The sequence below is a fragment of the Rattus norvegicus genome, chromosome 11 (genome assembly GCF_021556685.1).
Source record: "Rattus norvegicus strain SHRSP/BbbUtx chromosome 11, alternate assembly SHRSP_T2T, whole genome shotgun sequence".
Lineage (NCBI taxonomy): Eukaryota > Metazoa > Chordata > Mammalia > Rodentia > Muridae > Rattus > Rattus norvegicus.
The window spans coordinates 44,079,628-44,097,722 of record NC_141544.1 but is presented as its reverse complement, the minus strand read 5'-3'; the positions used below and the strand labels follow the sequence as shown (position 1 = coordinate 44,097,722).

Genomic DNA, 18,095 nt, shown 5'->3' with positions numbered 1-18,095 from the left:
AGAGATCACAAACCCTAGAGGATACATTACCACTGCTGCTTTTCCACACCCGGCTAATTCTCAGCTGCATCCACCTGTGCTTCTATCACAGCTCAGCGTGGCTCTTCCCCCTCATCAAAGAAGCTTCTCTTTGCCGCAGAGGCCATTACAAAATGCCACAACCATTTGAAGGGCAGAGAACAATTTATTGTGGGGTGCCTGTTCCCAGCTGGCGCATCTATTATACAACCTCAAGCTCAGAGAGTCTTGCGGAAGTGGGAGCAGAAAGATTGGGAGACCTGAGGACTAGGGCATCTGGGACAAGAATGTCTTCTAGCTATGACAGGGAAAGCTGCCCCTATCAAATCTTAATATGGCTACCCAGAGCAAGACCTGCATAACAACCACATGGGTTGACATTCCAGTGGATGGAGAAACCTCCCAAGGCTTCATCCCTAGATGAAGATCTATAGGCAATTAGTGGCTACTTAGAGAGAGAGAATCAGTGGATCCCTGATCAGAGAATCCCTTCCAAGGATAAGCCCCGAGTTAGGTTATCTAATACTTAAGGATATGCTGTCCTATGCTTAGCAATAGAATCTCACTTTCACAAAAGGCAGCTGAGGTCAGCCTTAATGCATGTACAATAAACAGCACTGAAGGGGCTCAGCAGTTTACACACTCATACACACACACATACACACACACACACACCCTCACATACACAGTCATGAGCACACATGCATACACACTCATGCACACACATGTACATACACTCACATATACACTCGTGTGCAAACAAATATATACACCCTCACATACACACTCATGTACACACACATGTCCACACCCGCACACACACTCGTGCACTCACATTCACAAACATGGGTAATAATAACAACTAAAATAACAAGAGGTCATGAAGCTGAGAGGGAGTTGGGGGGCATGAGGTGAGCTGGAGGGAAGAATATGGGGTAAAAATGTAGTAAATACAGTACTCATGTATTAAATTATCAAGAAATAAATGTTAAGAACAGTTTGGATATCCGGACATATGCATGTAAGGGTGGCTGATACGTGAAGGAGGTGAACCTACAAACCAGCTACATCTACAAACCAAGGAGAACGTGCCAGGGGAAGATGGCCCCTGCCCCTGACACCTTGACTGTATGTATTATGAGGAAACAAGCATCTGTCATTTAAACCACTCAGCCTGTGGTACTTGCTTACCAACCCCTCACAGGCTGACAGAGCCTTTGGGCAGTGGCGGGCATGGAGAGATGAGGGTTTAGGGAGAAGCCATTGTGGGGAGATCCAGTCAACAAGGCTTGGTGGCTCTGCATGGTCAAGGGCAGGTATAGAGTAGCTTAGTGCTCTGTTGGTTGTTTGAGCTTGAGGGGCTTCATGGACAAGGAGCCACCTGCATTTCCATCTGAGAAGGAAAACAGGGTGCAGGGCGCTGGGTAAGTTGAGTTAGAGGTGCATGAGGAGGATGGTCCTGTGTCCATTGGTGCTGTCCAGAGCCTCCAGCCAGAGTGCTTAATTGCGCACTATGCACTACAACCGCACACTAGTGTGAGTGGAAATCACTGTGTGAGCAGAAGGAGTCACCACGGAGCTGCTGGCTGAGGACAGAGCCCCGCTGGGGTGGACGTTTATGCTCATCAGTGAGAAGGGTCCATCGCTACTGTGCGGATGGTCTGCTCCACAGCTGTTCGCATTTATTAGCTTGGTTCTGAAATGCTGTCTACCTCCCTTCAGCTCACTCTCAACCCATTGTTTAAAAAATTCCCAAGACAGGAGCCAACAGACAGCTCCCCAAATGCCAAATTGGTCGAATTAGGGGCATGGCTATCTCTTTAACCCACCCCTGTGGTGATTTGGTGCAGATGGCAGTTGGCAATGCTGGCTGGCAGCCCCCATCATACGTGCAGGTAAAGTGTGGCGCAGGGTGGATACACGAATGGTTATCATCGTTTGCACCCTGCAGCCTATTTTTATTTTTAACTTTTGTTTTTATTTAGAAATGCCTGGTAACCTATGCTAGCATGTGCAGGAATGGAAACAGTGACCTTTTCTAAGAACAAGGATACAATTGTTATTGTCCTGTGTTACAGTGAGCATTAGCTCACACTGCCGAGAGTGCTTTAAGTCAGACACCAGGCTGTGTTCTTTCTCATCGGAAGTAGTTTCCCACCAAGACATATGATTCGTTTTTAAAAATATTGATTGATTGATTAGTTGATTGATTGATTGGCTTACTTATTCCAACCCAGTTTTCCCTTCCTCCTCTCCTCCAGGCCTTGTCCCTCCCTCCTACCTCTCCCCAGTCTTCCCATCTACTCCTCTTCCCAATCTCTTCAGAGAAGGGAAAGTCTCCCATGGATATCAAGGAGCCCTGGTTATCAAGTTACAGTAAGACTAGGCACCTCCTTTCGTATTAAGGCTGGAGGAGGCAACCCAGGAAGAGAAGAGGGCCCCAGAGGCAGAAAACAGAGACGTATAGCCCCTGGTTAGGAGTCCCACCAGAAGACCAAGCTACACAACTGTAACATAGAACAGACTCATGATCCTTAAACTCTGCAGTTTGTCTGGATTAGAACTCTGACTTCTCCTCTTTTTAAACTTTAGTCATTGTGCATGTCACTTGGCCTCTGTCACGGTTTCCTTGTTGGTCACAGCATCTTCCTCATAGATTTACTGAGAGGATCAAATACAGTCATGGATAGAAAGCTTTGGCAAAATAGCAAAAGCTTAAAAGAAAACAAATAAGGTAGCTTGTTCACGTTGCTCATGAACTAGTATTTATGTGCCTCAAAGTTGTTGGGCAGGCGGGAGGGAGAGCGCAGTCGGTAGAGCACCTATTGAGTAAGTACAGGCCTGGGTTTGGTCCCCAGAATCCTTGTAAAAGATCTAGAAGGGGCCACACGCACTTCTAATCCCAGTTCAGAGAGGAGGAGGCAGTGTGTTCGACAGCTAGACAGCCCAGACTGATTTGTGAGTCCCGGGTCCCACTAAGAGACCCTGTCACAGAAAGCAGGTGATGGCAATTGAGTGGCACCCCAGGCTGACCTCTGGCCCCACGTGAGTGTAGTGCACATGTCTGCCCATCTGTAAAGACAGGTAAACTTGTGCAGGCACACACAAAACAAAATCTAATTAAAATGGTTATTGGACAATAAAAGCAAAGATATATTTATAAGCAATTGTTAATATGATTAGCCTCAGACCTCAGCTGTATTGGCCCCAAAAGTTTGGTGTTTCTCTATTAATCCAACTAATTTTGTTTTTCTCCTCCAGAGTGCATTTTCTCAGGTTTTCTTTTGTCTTTATTCGGGTGAAGCCAGCTACCTGCCTGTTCGTGTTTCGAAAAAAAGCATCAATGTGCCTCAGTCATTTCCTTACTGAAATGCACTTGGGGATTCTAGCAAATTTCTTGGAGTTATTGCCCAAGCAGGGCTGTCCCCCACCCACCCCTGGTTTTATACCGAAACATTCCATTTCAATTTTTCAGGAAAGTTTTCTGCAATCCCCCACCCGGGAGGGAAGGCATTCTGCCTCCAGCCTGGCATTTTATGAAGAATTAAAAATAACGGAGCCGGCAGAGATATGGAGGGAGGCTAATTTGGAAACCTGGACGGATTGCTTTTAATTTGTTGACAATGTGGTGTTTGCAGGGGGAGGGATGGGGGGAACAGGGCACAGGATGGCCGTGCTTGTCTGGGTCTTGTATTAATGGAGTAGCAGCTGAATTCCGTGTTCAGAGCTAACGCATCAAAGACCGTCATCTGAGATCTCATTTCTTCTATTCCACGATGTCAAAGGCGGCTGCAGATATATCGAGCACTTTCTTGGTGGCATTGTGTAGGATGCTGGCCCCAGCAGATGGCCCCAAAATGTACCTCAGCCTGATAGAGCAGGGACCACATGGGATGGCATGTTTCCTCATTAGCAAACAGAAAAGAAGGGGGGAAATAGAAAGCGGGGATGAGGAAGGAGAGAGATGAAAAGAATGCACAAAGACATTTACATATTTACATTGTCTCCCTCGCATCCCCCACCCCCCCAGCCGAAGTGTCAGTGGGCTTTCTCCTTCTGTTTGTGTGTTTACTTGTGCTAAATAGATTATGGTAATCAGGCACGTAAATGCACACAACTGTTATTATGGCATTTTAATCACGGACTTTTTCCGCTGGAAGCCTTCATTAGGATTCCCGTAATCTTACTTGTTAGTGTGACAAACAGTAATAAATGCCAAAGAGCTGGGATTAAGGCAGGGGCCTATCGGGCTTTAAAAGAGGAATATGGAAATGTTGTTGAATCTCTGCATTACTTATTGAAATGTCACATAAACAGTTCGAGATTCTAAATAGCTTACTCATTATCCAGAGAGGGACGCGGGCAACCTGAGCATGGTAATGATGCCTTTCTACGGAGCGCCGCAAGCATATGCCTTCCATACTTACCGGGCAGTTCCTCCGAAGGACCGGGATGGTCCCACGGACAGCCGTGGCTCGGGCCCAGCAGGGTTGGCTCCTAGTGTGGTTATACCAGATTTGGGGAGAGGGAGTGGACCATGACCTTATCACTGTTGCATTCCAATTTTGATGGGAAGTGATGGAAGCTCAACTGGGAAGTTTATTATAGCATTTCCTTTATTTCATGCTCCCGGAAAGCGAGGGGATATTTGAATATAGTCATAGAGCCACACTTCTCGGTGTTATGTTTTACAAGATTATTTGGTAAATTTCTGGTAAAAAAAAAACCTGTAAAAATTTATTTATGTTCTTTTGAACAACATCCACACAATAAACTTACAACCAATTGATAAGGATATAGACTGCCCACCTAGATACGATATAATCTGCCCATCTAGACAACACAAAATCCTGTACACATCTATCCCTTAAGAATAGTCATAACAACCTGTAATATGTGCAGAGAGGAATCTTAACACCCACCACCATGTTCTCTCAGTTGCCTCCTCCTCAGCCTCTCTCAAACTTTTCTCCCGCCCATCCTTCCTTCTCGTCCAATGACAGGCCTCGTTCTATCCTGTACCTGCCTTCACCTGCATAATGACATCAACCTACATTTCCTGGGCTCAGGGTGGGGGCTCACACTGTGTCTTTTGGAGTAAGACCTTGGCACTCAATTGTACCTGGTGTCCTCGTGCAAAGGAGAAATACCATGTGGTGCATAAAGTCCAGTGTCTGGACTGATGGAGTTGACGGACCACCCTGCAGGTGAAGGAGGCATCCTGGTCCCTATCAACAGGGAGCCCAAAGATTTTAAAGAATATAAAAGATAATGTGATAGAGCTCAACCTTGTCGTGCAGAAACCCTGGATTAATCCTTTCTGTAATGCTTGGCCCTCTGGAAACCGCTCAAGCAAGAGCAGTTTGGCAGCAGAAGCGATGGTAACTGGGCTTTCTCTCCTGTATGGCTAGACTCTAGTGCACACTGTCTGTTTGCTGGAGTGTCTCCCTGAGCTTCTCCCTCTGATTTCTTGGTGGTGTTTTGCAAGGTTTCTGCCCCAGGCTTCTGCCCCACTCACCTGACCATTAAAACTAGAGAGTTTTACCTCCAAACAACTGACTCCTCAGAATATATACTGGCTCAGACTGGTCAGACACCTGCAGCCAGCCCCAGACTGTACATCCACCCTGGGGAGGTGTCATAGGTAGCTTTCTGTTGCTCTGACAAACACAATGACCAACTTGGGAAGGAGAGGGTTTATTTAGCTTCTACATCACAGGTCATCACTGAGGGAAATCATGAACTCAAGCAGGACAGGAACCTGGAGGCAGGAACTGAAGCAGAGGCATGAAGGGGTGTTGGTTTGCTCCACATGGTTTGCCCAGCCTGCTTTTTTATACAATTCAGGGCCACCTCTCCAGGAACGTTCACCACCCATAGTTGGCTGGTCCCTCCTACATCAATTTAATTCTCCCACAGACTTGCCCACGGACACTTGTTTAGTTGATGCTCCCTCTTTCCAGAGGATCCTAGCTTGTGTCAAGTTGACAGAAAAGTAACAGCTGCAATGGGGTCAGTTGTACCCACTACACTGGAGTGAACTGAGGTTAGGGGAGGGATGCTCACCTCCAGCCTCTGTGAGGAGCTGGTGCCAAGGTAAGACAAGAGGATGCTGGGTACTAATTACTGTTTTCCCCATGGAGGGAACCTCTGGGAATCAGCTGAATCTTTGTTCAGGGACTCACAAGCTGAGGCTCAGCATGGTCTTGTGCTGGATCACGGCTGTACCAATAGACCAGGATTGCGATCCAGAGAATGTACGTACTAATGGGTCCTTTACATTCCCTTACTGTGGTGCCCCAACTGTAGAGGACTGTGCACAGAAACGTGAGTGGAGAACCGCTTCCTCCCTTCTTGTTCCTACCTTTATAAGTTCTGGTGCGTCTGTGTCAGGCGGAGGCCCAAGTTCCAGGGTATCTATGTTGAGTAGAGGCTGTTCTCCAGGGGACAGCTGGCACCACAAGGGGCTATCCCATACTCCCAAACTCCAAACCATGGTGTCAGGGCCTGGCATTTAACTGGGGGGCTCAGGAGATAAATAGCTCTGCTAAGCACAGCCATCGGTGCTGACCTGGGCTATGACTTCTCCTGGCTGTGGCTCATTTTACCACTTGTAACTGTAAAACAAGAAAACCAAGCTCTTCCTCTAGAGGGTTAAGAATTGCTTGAGTTTCTAGGTGTGTCCCCTCCACTCATGGATGACTACGGTTGTCACCTGGCAGTGTTGCTTGGCAGACCAAGGAAACAGCTGACACATCTGTTCGGGTCGGTTAGATGCTTAAGTCAATGGAATATTCCAACTTGGGGAGAGATTTTCCCACTCATCCTTGGAGTCACAACCCTAGGTCTGTTTTGTGATTTTGAGAAAGCCATCAGGGAAAGCAACTGTGGGAAGCCATGGGTCAGCAGCTGGATAGGGAGGTCATTCTTAGAACCTGCCTCCAGGATAGACTGCTGAGTCCAGTCTTCCACACTTCCCCTCCCATATGCTGGCAAGGTCCTCAGCAAGAGAAGACACCATCACGTGAGCAATGCTCTGGATTGGGAGTCGTTCCATTGATCAGTTTGTGTGTCATCCCAAAGGTGCTTTAAAATGGAAGGCTTGGTCTACAGAGTGAACCGGGAGTATTGGGCAGTAGAGTGTCTTGCTGGAGGCCCCATGGACTCCAGGACTCCCCTTCCTCTCTTGCTCTGACTCCAGCTCATAATCTCTTTTTCCCACCCTTCATCATCTCTACTGTGAGGTGTTGCTGTCAAGGCCCAGTTCTTGCCAAAACTGCTACACCATTTGAACTTTGAACCTACACAAGTGTGAGGGTAAAATTGCTTCTCCTTCTAAATCAGCTGCCTGAGATGTTCCCTTGTCATAACTAATACAAGGAGTGAAGAAGAAAATACAGCTCGAAGTAAATATTCTAGCAAGCTGCCCAGGAATTCCCCAGTTTAAAACAGGCCTAGATTGGTGTCTGTTTTAAGCTCTGTACTGACCAGGGAGAACCACACAGCTTTTCTCTCACCCCAGCCCTCCTGGTTTCCATATTCTCATGCTTCCTGGGTGGTTGGAGGCTGAACATATGTGAACCTTTCTTAATCCTGCTAATCTTTCTTCAAAAAACTTTCTCCCACTGTAGGCAGCATCCAGGCTGCAAAAAGAGGGCAGAGCCAGCCCCAGCATTTTAATGACAAATAATCCCTGCCCTAGGGGGAGGGGATAGCCACCTTAGCTGGAGATGGAGCTGGTGAGCTACAATAGGTAGAAAGAACTGCCCAGTTCCCTTGTCATCACCACCCTTCCCGGGCAGAGGAGATCCGAATGCTTGGGAGAATACAGTCTGCCATGAAACTGGAGGCCGCGTGTTCATGGTGGCTATTCTGAGGTAGTTTGTTGTGACAGAATGACCGGCTGCGTGGTGGTAGTGGGAGCTATGTGTGTCCTTTCAAGCTGATTAGAGAAACCGAATGGATCAATGGATACTCGTGGTCTGCAAAGTTCATTTGGATGTTGAACCTTCGTTCTCTCTGTGTCTCTTCCTCTTTCCCTACAAAGATCGAATTGCTCCAGAGAGTGAGTGAGTGAATGACTGCAAATAATTTCTTGTGATTGTGTGACATTTGAAATTCTGGGGACTTTTCTGAGGGTATGTAAATGCTAGGTCTCCTATGGGTGTTGGTCATTCACAGGGGTTGGGCATGGTTTGTTAGTAGTGTGCTCAAAGAAGAAACAAAAGAAATTAGATTCAGGGATCTCTTTCTCTCTCCCCTCCATCCTTCCGGGAGTGAAACTGGGGGGGGGGAGTGAAAAAGTGTGGGAAAAGGAAGAACCCACAAAGTAGCATGAAGTAACTAAGACATGCTACAGTGTCTGTTTGTTGTTTGGTCAAGATGGTACCTCTTGCACCCTGGAAAGGTCATACATACCTCTGGGGAGTGCTATTTCCTCTGTTGAGAAGCACAGATGGTTAACCAATCCTCCTGAAGGTTACAGAGTATCACTTGTTGGTTTTGATGGGGAAGGGTTCTTGCAATTCCGTCAAGTCTCATTGCTTCAGAGCAAGCCTGAAGAGAACAGGAGACTTTATCTCTGCTTCTACTTGGAATTCCCCCTCCCTCCCTCCCTCCCTCCCTCCCTCCCTCCCTCCCTCCCTCCCTCCCTCCCTCTTCTCCTTCCCTTCTTATTATAGGGAATAGAATGGCTGTCATACAACAACATGAAACATTCAACTTTATAAAGGGCACAGGGAAGCACAGAAGTATGGATTCATCCCCAGGGGCAACTCATCTGCACAGTGGAGTCATTTCCTGAGAGGAAATAATGCTGAACTTGGAAGTAAGATACATGCATAAAACAGGGACTATGGATGGATGTGAGAAATCAGAAAAATGAAGCCTGAACACTCTGAGGGTAAGACGCAGGCCTTTTCACTTTTTAATCTTTGGTGTCTAATGTGATAACCAAGTCTTAGAATGTGTCTAACTGATATTTGTTGAAAGGCAAAAAGGAAGAGTGGAGAGGAAAAGGCGGTGGGGGTGGGGGTGGGGGTGGGGAGAACAGTGTAAGGTTGATGGCTGTCTTAGATCAGTATGACTTCAACAAACACCAAAGATAAGCAACCTCCATCAGTAGCTCAGGCTCACAGTTTGGGGGTGTCAGCTGTGACCAGTCAGCTCACTGCTCTTGAGTCTGTCCTAGTATCTAAGTCAGTGTTCTATTGCTGTGAAGAGATGCTGTCACCATGGCAACTCATATAAAGGGAAGCATCTAATTGGGGCTTGCCTGCAGTTTCAGAGTCAGGCCAAAGCCATGGAAAGGAGCATGGCAGAAGGCAGGCAGGCATGCTAGTGGAGGGCATGATAATGGAGGAGCTAGACTTCTGCATCCAGATCCGAAAGCAGCAGGAAGAGAGCGCCACTGGGCCTGGCTTGAGCTTTTGAAACCTCAAAGTCCACCCCCAGTGGACTATTCCTCCAATTAAGGCCACACCTCCTGATCCTTTCAAATAGTGCCATTCCCAGGTGACTAAGCTTTCAAAGATAAGAGCATTCAAATATAACAGTAATAATAATTATTATTGTTTAACTTTTCATTGATTCTTTGTGAATTTTACGAGCACCTGAATCCTGCTCATCTCCCTCTACCCGTCCTAATTGCTGTTGCTCTTGCCGTCTCCCCCTCAAAAGTGAAGAAATCTCATTGTGGAAGCTGTAGTGAGTCACGGTGCATTCCCCAGTCCACACATCTTTGCTTGCAAATTTTCAATGCAGTGTGACTCATTGGTCTGGTACAAGGCCTCTGGCTTCTGCTACAATACTGGATCCTCACCAGGACTTCTTTGGATATCCTGCTGTTGGCCTGTATCATGGAGATCCTGCAGCTTTGGATCTGTACAACTGGCCCCTTCATGGACTCCAGCAGTTCAGTGATGGGGTAGATGTTGGGGTCGGCCAACTCAAAGCTCCGGACCTGGGCCTGAGCTAGTCAGGCTGCCTGCTCTCCCACACCCACCACAGGGCGAGCTCTGCAGCACTGGCTTCCCTAGCTCACCAGTGCCGAAGCTGGCAGAGGAAAGAGCCACCCACACCCATGTCAGCAGGGTCAGCTCCATTGTTCTACCCAGGGGAGGTGCAGGACCTGCTCTCTCAAGTGCTGTAGGTAGCAGGAAGTGAGGAGGGAGGAGGCCATCTCTTCTTTACACAAATGGTGGCCATTCTTATTCAAACCTCCACACATAGGAAGAATATCTTGACAGAAGTATATGGTGAGCTCAAACTACTCACTTGGTCATGAGTCAGGATGAGAAAACGGAAGGAAAGAAAGAAGGACTGAGTGCCCACTGGGTACTGTGACACTCTTAGACACTGCCTTCTTAAAGCATCCAGCTAGGGACAAGACCTTAAATACACAGGCCTTTGGGGGACACATATCCGAATTATAGCAATGTATAGTCTCTCTGGGCTTCAAATAAACAGATCCTTTGTTTTTAATGAATTCTATAAAATTCTATAGAAAGACTAAGTGGACTTCATATTGAACAATGCCATTGAGAATTCCTAACTCTCCTTATCAGTTAACATGTATCTTGTAGCTGTCAATCATTTCCCTATTCTTTTCAGGTCCACTGACTTTGAAGTTGAGGAAGGAGGATCACAAGTTCAAGCCCAGACGGGGCATCTTGGGGGTGGTTCAAGATGTAGCTCAATGATCCTGGTTCAGTACTCAGGTACCACACATCTTCACACACACTATGTATATATGTATACGTATACTTATATATATATATGTATATGTATATGTGTGTATAGTGTGAATTCCTAGACTGTTCATTAAATTATTATTATCGTCATTATTATTATTATTATTATTATGGTTTTTGAGATAGGATTTCTCTGCCCTGACTGTCCTGGAACTCACTCTGTAGACCAGGCTAGCCTCAACTTAGAGATCCACCTACCTCTGCCCCTCAAGTGCTGGGATTAAAGGCCTCTGCACCTCATCCAGCTTTCTAAACTCCTAAGAAACTCTTTATAACATTTGATTAAAGCAATTGTCCTTTTTGGGTTGTAGCTGTAGCATGGTAGATGGCTTTCATAGTACATGCAAGGCCCTGCATTCAAGTTCTAGTACCGAAGAAGGAAATATTTTATTAGCTTAATAATTTGTATCTGTTTTATGCCTGCTCCCAACATCAAGGAACTAAAGAGGTTTATAATCAAAATACATACATAGCAAGGATATGAAAGTTGGATACAAAAATGGGAAATTATGGACAGAGGAGAGAAATAATACTATTTAGGTGAATGAAGCTCATGTATTCATTCATCCAAGTCATTCATTCCAATAAACTTGTTGACCTATGTGCTAAGTATTTAGATCATTATGGTCAACAAAACAGCATTTGAGTGAAGAAGAAAGCATCAATCATGCATATGGCTACAAAAGAAAACAGTAGGACTGGAGAGATGGCTCAGTGGTTAAGAGCAGTGACTGCTCTTCCAGAGGTCCTGAGTTCAAATCCCAGCAACCACATGGTGGCTCACAACCATTTGTAATGAGATCTGATGCCCTCTTCTGGTGTATCTGAAGACAGCTACAGTGAATATAATAAATAAATAAATCTTTAAAAAAAAAAAAACCAAACAAACAGTAGACTATTCCTAGGTAGACTGATGCTGTAGGGTGAGGTAAGCCAAGACTGACTGATGGTCAAGGAAGCCATCCTAGAAAGATCAACCATGCAGCCCTTAAGGGTCAGCTGATATTAGTCACATGGGAGACACATTGGAAACATGAAAAAAAAAGGGGGGATGGCAAGAATGGAGCCCAGGGGAGCCTGGTGATTGACGAGGACCTATGTCCTCGAGGAGGGGTCATGGTGCTGGAACTGTGGGTCATTGTTACAGCCTGAATTGTGTCCCTTAAGAAGAGATGCTAAAATCCAAACCCCAATACCGTAAAATGTGGCCTCATTTGTAGGAAGGCTCTTCATATAGGTAGCGAAGTTACCACGTGGTCCTTAGAGTGGGATCTAATTCAGTATTGCTTCAGTTCCTATAGAAAATGGGGATTTGGGGCAGAGAGCTGGGCATAGAGAGAATGTCTCATGAGGTAATGCCCATTGACAAATCAAGGACAGACACTTGGAAAAGGTCCATCTCTCCCAGAAAGAATGGAGTCCAATGTTGTGGAGATCACTCTGACCTGCATAGCAGGGGCAATTTTTGCTATCACAGCACCTTTAAGAGAGACCTGTGCTGAGAAATGAAAAACTATGTCACTGGCTGACGGCATGAGTTGATTTACATCATCAGTCACGTCTAGGGGTTGGGTCTGTGTTTTTTGCCTTTATAAGCCTGCTGTTTTGCCATAAAGTTGAGCCTGGGTCAGAACTTTGCCTTGGCTCCATTCTCCTCTTGTCCCTGTCTTTTAATTTCCAAACTCCCATTCGAGGTACCTACGTTGACTGGTGGTCCCTGGTTGACTACACAATGTCACCTTGATTTTGAACTTGTGTCCAGGGTCATCAGAAAATAAATGTAGGTATTTTAAAGTCACCAATTGTACAGTACTGCATTGTGTGACAGCAAGGTTAGGAATTTGCTTTATTTTAAAGACAATGAGGCACAATAAAAGAGTTTCAAGTAGGGAATGAAAGCATTTAATTAATGTCACATAAAACGGTTACATTAGTTATTGGGTGGATAATGGAATAGTGGACGTTGAAGGGAGTCATTGCTGTCCTTGAGTAGGGGACACTTCATCTCCTATGGTAAGAGCCTTGACTGAACTCCATGACAAAAGGTAAATTTGTAAGAAAAAAGTGTAATAATTTTACATAACTGGGGGCTGGAGAAATGGATTGCTCTTCCAGAGTTCTTGAGTTCAATTCTCAGCCACCACATGGTGGCTCACAAACATCTGTTATAGGATCCAATGCCCTCTTCTGGTGTGTCTGAGGACAGCCACAGTATACTCACACAAATAAGTTAAATAAATAAATCTTTTTTTTTTTTTAATTAACTAAATTTTAAGACATGGGAGACTTCAGATCCAAAGACACAAGAGAATTCTTACATTTTTATGCTTAGGTTCAGTGATGCATGTGCATGAGTCTGATAGACGTGTGATTGGATAAATGGGGTAGGACCTACTGGGATGAATGATGTTGAAGGTCTGCCCAGTAACTTCCTCCCTCTCAGTGTAGTGTTGCTTTGTTCAAGGTACAGGATGGGACACTGCCATGTGAGGGCGTCATGATCTATTTCCAGGGAGGGGGTAGGCCAGGCTGCCTGTTTATAGTCAATTCTCAGGCAGAAAAGCTGGGAGGCATTAAGTGTGGTGATATATGCCTGTGATCCCTGTACTCATGAGGCAGAGGCAGAGGCAGGAGGATTGTAGTTCAAAGCCTGGGTTCCATAGAAAGGTCTGTGTAAGCCTTAGAGGCCATATCTCATTAAAGGAAAAAAAAGGAAAGGGGTAGGGATAATCTCCTATACACTGTGTGGTAGCATCACCTGTCAATCAAAAACTGACGGCCTATTAGCAACAGGCAGGAAGTAGAAGGTGGGAGTTCCAATAGAGGGACTGGAACTCTGGGAGATAGAGGTGGGACATTCACCCTGGACTCTGAGGAAGTTAGACGTGTCAAGTTGAGGAGAGGTAAGTATCCTTGTGGAAAGCACGGAGTATTTTAAATGGGTTTTGTAAGCTACAAGCTATTGGGAAATAAGCTAAAGCTTATGGCCTAGGCATCTATTCATAAATAAAAAAGGCCCCGAGTTGTTATTCGTGAACTCGGGTGTGGGTGAAAAAGCCCCAGGGTACAGAAAAGAAGGAAGGGAAAGAGAAAATAGAGAAAGAAAAAAAGAAGAAGCAAGAGAAGAAGAGGAGAGAGTGGCCTTTGTTTCGACTGTTTTCTTAGTTTCCAAGAGATCATATTTTGGGGTAATGTGTTCTGAGGCCTGACACACTTAGGGCAAAGCCTTTATGGTGTGTATAATTTTTGTATCAAATTTATGACAACATTTTAAGTTAATATTTTTTTTTATTTTAGACTAGATCTCATACCTGCATGCATATATAAAATCTGAGAGCAATTTTAACATGGCCTCTCAGACACAGAGGTACAAACATGTCCTCCTGATTTTCACTAAAATACGCAGCTCTATTTTTTAATGTTACTACTTCTTGAGCCGTTCCCAGGTGAAGATGGGCTTTGAACTACAATCCCCCTGCCTCAGCCTATGGTGAAGATACCCTATCTCCAGTGGTGTTTGGGGCATGAAAAGGACTGGAGGGAGTGGTGAAGCCAGGCAGCCTGCATACAGGGCTCCCTCACCTGCAAAGCCTGTGCTCTTTTATCAGCTTCTTCTTGTTGACTAAATCATTGGCTAACCCAATTTAAGTGCCTGTCAGTAACTAATCCTCCTTAAGCCATCCATTTTGTTTTAAATGGTTTGATTTCCTTTACTGGTTCCCTGAGTTTTATTACTTCCAGTTATCTGTTTTCTACTTTGAACTTTATATAAAACGAAACCCTTAGGCTTTCAGAAAGTTTGCCAGAGGAATAGGGTGAACTCTCAAGCACGCCTTGCACTCAGGCGTTTGAAAGGTGATCATTCGCGTCATGTGCTCGTGTGTTCTAGGCCATTTGAGAATGGGTTCCATCTATTCTTTCTCGACTCGAAATTTTTATTCTCTTTTTTGTTCTGAAGAGTCTTCTCTACTCAGGTACTGTGCTTCAATCACTTTTAAAATTGCCAGTTTGGTTGGTTTCGGGCCAACTAGCATGACATTTAAAGTTTCTATCCCTTAGCATTTAACTAGTACTTTTAAGATTGCATAAATTTGTTTCCTTTTTGAAATTTTATAGTTAAGAGGATTAGGAGAGCCATGGAGTTGACCTGTCTGACCATACTGGTCTTTGTGTACGTTTTTATGTCTCATTCTTCATAAATGCTAAAATTAGTTACTTGGTATTTTGTTTGGGCTTGTATATGTGTGTGTGTGTGTGTGTGTGTGTGTGTGTGTGTGTGTGTGTGTACATATATATATGTTCATTTGTGTATGGGGTGTGTGAGAGCGTGTGCATGCTGAGATCAGGGGTCAACTTCACATGTCTTCATCAATTCCTTCCTTATATGAGACAGTGTCTCTCACTGACCAGGAGTCTGTGTTTTTCTTTCCTTTGAACAATACTTTATCTGATCCTGTCATTTTAACCCATTCTATGCAGGTTAAACTATTCCCTGCGCTCTTCCTAATCAAGAAAATTCTGATTGTAATTATGGGCAGTCAGAGAAGTTGTTTTGCCACATGGAAGGAATGGGACCGAACTTTCTAGAGGAGTCACCTTCCAATGGCACACTCATTTATGATTTCTGTCTCCTTTAGAAGCACAGGAGTGGGAGGGACGACTGTGGAAGGAAGGCTGACGATAAGCCCCGCCGCTTGTCCGTCATTAGCTGAGATCAGCAAATGCCCAGCATGCTACAGCGCATGGCAGGTCTGTGTGGTACCCAGTCTCTCTGGGAAGCTACAAATGAAGAAACTGAGGCTTAGATCAATTGTCCCAAAGTGGAGGATCTGGGATTCAAGTCCATGTCTTTGAGTCCCTTGTTCTATGACCTGTAGTTGCTTCTGTATGGTCTCTTGGCTCCATCCTGTTTCCATATTTGAAAAGAAGGCCTTCTGTTCTCTTTCAGAACTATCAAAGAAAAGACAGACTCATTTCACCTTAAGCAAAGTCCAGCAAGGGAATGGGACAGTCTCAGCCAATAAAAAAAATGTAATCCTGGCAAGAGATGATCAGCTCTGCTCACCCCTCATCTGAAGACTGTCCTTTTCGTGCTCAGTGGTAACAGGCCTGCTAATGACTTCCTGGGCCAAAGCACCTGCCCGTTTCCCACCACCCTTTCTTTACCCTGTGTTCTCCCTGTGTGTGTCTCAGTTGAGATTGAAGTCAGGAACAGGGCACTTTACCAGGTTGGTGACTTTAGGCACAGCCTCTACTTCTCCAGAAGTCAGCTTGACTGAAGGGTGAGTGGACATGTGGCAGCAGGGGCCCCTCAGTGGGCAGCAGTGCATACAGGAAGCATGGAGAGATGTGTCTGAGGCAGGGTAGATCTTCTTGGCGAGAGGGTCTACTGTGGGAGGGTGGTGCCGATGTGGACCTTGCGCACTCCCAGCCTTGTGCTGGGCAGATGGTGCTGCCATGGAGACGCTTGCTGTGCTGCCATGAGAACTAGAGTTCAGAACCCCAACGCTCACACAAAAAGCTTCCTGTGGTGGTGTGTACTTGCTGTCCTGTTGCCGGGAGGAGGTGGGAGGAGCCTGCAAGCTCATCAGACAGTCTAACCAGTAAGTAAATTCTGGGTTCCATGAGAGACTCTGCCTTAAAAAAGAGCAGAGATTCACAGAGGAGGTGCCTCACGTCAACCTCCAGCCTCTGCACATACACACGCACACACGCACACACGCACAATCACACACACACACACACACACACACACACACACACACGCTCTTCCACCAACCCCCTAGCCACATGCACACACTTAGCTGCCCAGGTTAGCAAAGCCTCCAGAGGTTGACACTCAGGACGGGGGTTATTTATTTTGGGTCTAATCTCAAATCCCCCTTAACTGGCTCCATGACAGAGGGAACCGCTCAGCTCTGTGCAGCTCACCACAGAACCACCTGTGATACAGAATCAAGGCAAGGAATGAGCAGAAGCCACAGAAAATAATGATTCTTCTTCCTTGTGTGAAAAATGCAAGCTAGTGTTCATGCCTATCAAACCCAGGGAGCCTCTTCTAATCCTGATAATGGCTTTATTTTATGTTACTTGTGTAGGCATTTTACCTGCACATATATGTGTGTACCCCATACATGTCTGGTGCCTAGGGAGGGCAGAAGAGGGTGCTGATCCTTAAAACTTGCAGATGGTTGTGAGCTGTCATTTGGGTGCTGAGAACTGAACCTGGGTCCTCTTCAAGAATGACAAGGGCTCTCCATGCTGGGTTGTCTCTCCAGCCTGATGACTTATCCTTCAATAACAATGGTTATTTAACTGTATTCCCACACTGTGGCCTGCCCTGAGCATCTGGTGTAAATTAGTCCATTTAATCTTCTTGATGATGAAACTAATGAGTTAAGTTAACTGGCCCAGGATCACCAAGCGGGGTGTGTTTGTGTGTACGAGTCTCTGCCTTTTACCTTGATAGGCTTGGCTTTCACAGTCTGGGTAGAGTCAAGAAAGGACAATAGCTAAAGAGTGCAGCGGAGCTCCAAAGCAGGCATCAAGCCTCCCTGCATACCATCATGGCTGGCTCACTAAGCTGCCTCCCACAGGGGCTAGGGGAGGGCAGCTGGCTTGCTGCCTTGCTAGGTGGGGTTTACCGAGCACCTTCACACACATTCAAGTGCACTTGGCCCTGACACGGTCAAAAGTGCTCAGCTCCATGTGGGAGCCTGGATGGACCACTGAGGATGTGTGTGACACAGCACATGCCTGATAGACGTGTTAGAATGCCTGTTGCTTTCAGAGGATGTCTTTAAAAATATAATGATAGGGAGTTGGGGATTTAGCTCAGTGGTAGAGCGCTTGTCTAGCAAGCTCAAGGCCCTGGGTTCGGTCCTCGGCTCAAAAAAAAAAAAAAAAAAAAAAAGATAATGATAGAACAAAACCTAAAAATCAAACAAAAATCTATTACTGGGAAACTAACTTAGGTAGATAATTGAGTGTGCCCAGTTATAGCAACATAAAGTAATGGTTAATGTCACCTCCAGGTTACTGCCAGTGTTCAGCATCCAGTCTGTAAGGCTCACCTCTGTGCACTCATGCTTGTGTTCTCCCCCCTCCCCCTCCCCCTCCCCCTCCCCCTCCCCCCTCCCCCTCCCCCCTCCTTCTCTCCTGTTTTTTCCTCTCATCCTTTTTTTTTTTTCTTGTTTCTTTGAGACAGGATCTTGCTCTATCGCCCTGATTGGCCTCCAACTCAATCCTCCTGTCTCAGCCTCCTGAGTAGCTCATTACTGCAGCCTTTAAGTAAACAGGAGAGGAGAGACTGGGCTTTTTAAAATC

At 45.7% G+C, this 18,095-nt stretch overlaps 1 protein-coding gene across 5 annotated transcripts in view; it reads left to right on the top strand.

Annotated features, from left to right (window-relative positions):
* The window catches only part of LOC120095612 (uncharacterized), a 121,360-nt gene that overhangs the window by 52,129 nt on the left and 51,136 nt on the right, over positions 1 to 18,095 (top strand). For 2 of the 5 annotated variants that reach the window (XR_015633289.1, XR_015633288.1), the window contains exon 1: positions 10,630 to 10,736. The exons of 1 other annotated variant lie outside the window; for it this stretch is intronic. The gene's annotated coding sequence lies outside the window, so the exon portion shown is untranslated. Of the gene's footprint in view, positions 1 to 10,629; positions 10,737 to 13,621; positions 13,673 to 15,717; positions 15,870 to 18,095 lie in introns of those variants that run through there. 2 more of the 5 variants (XR_015633286.1, XR_015633287.1) reach the window with 2 other exon arrangements.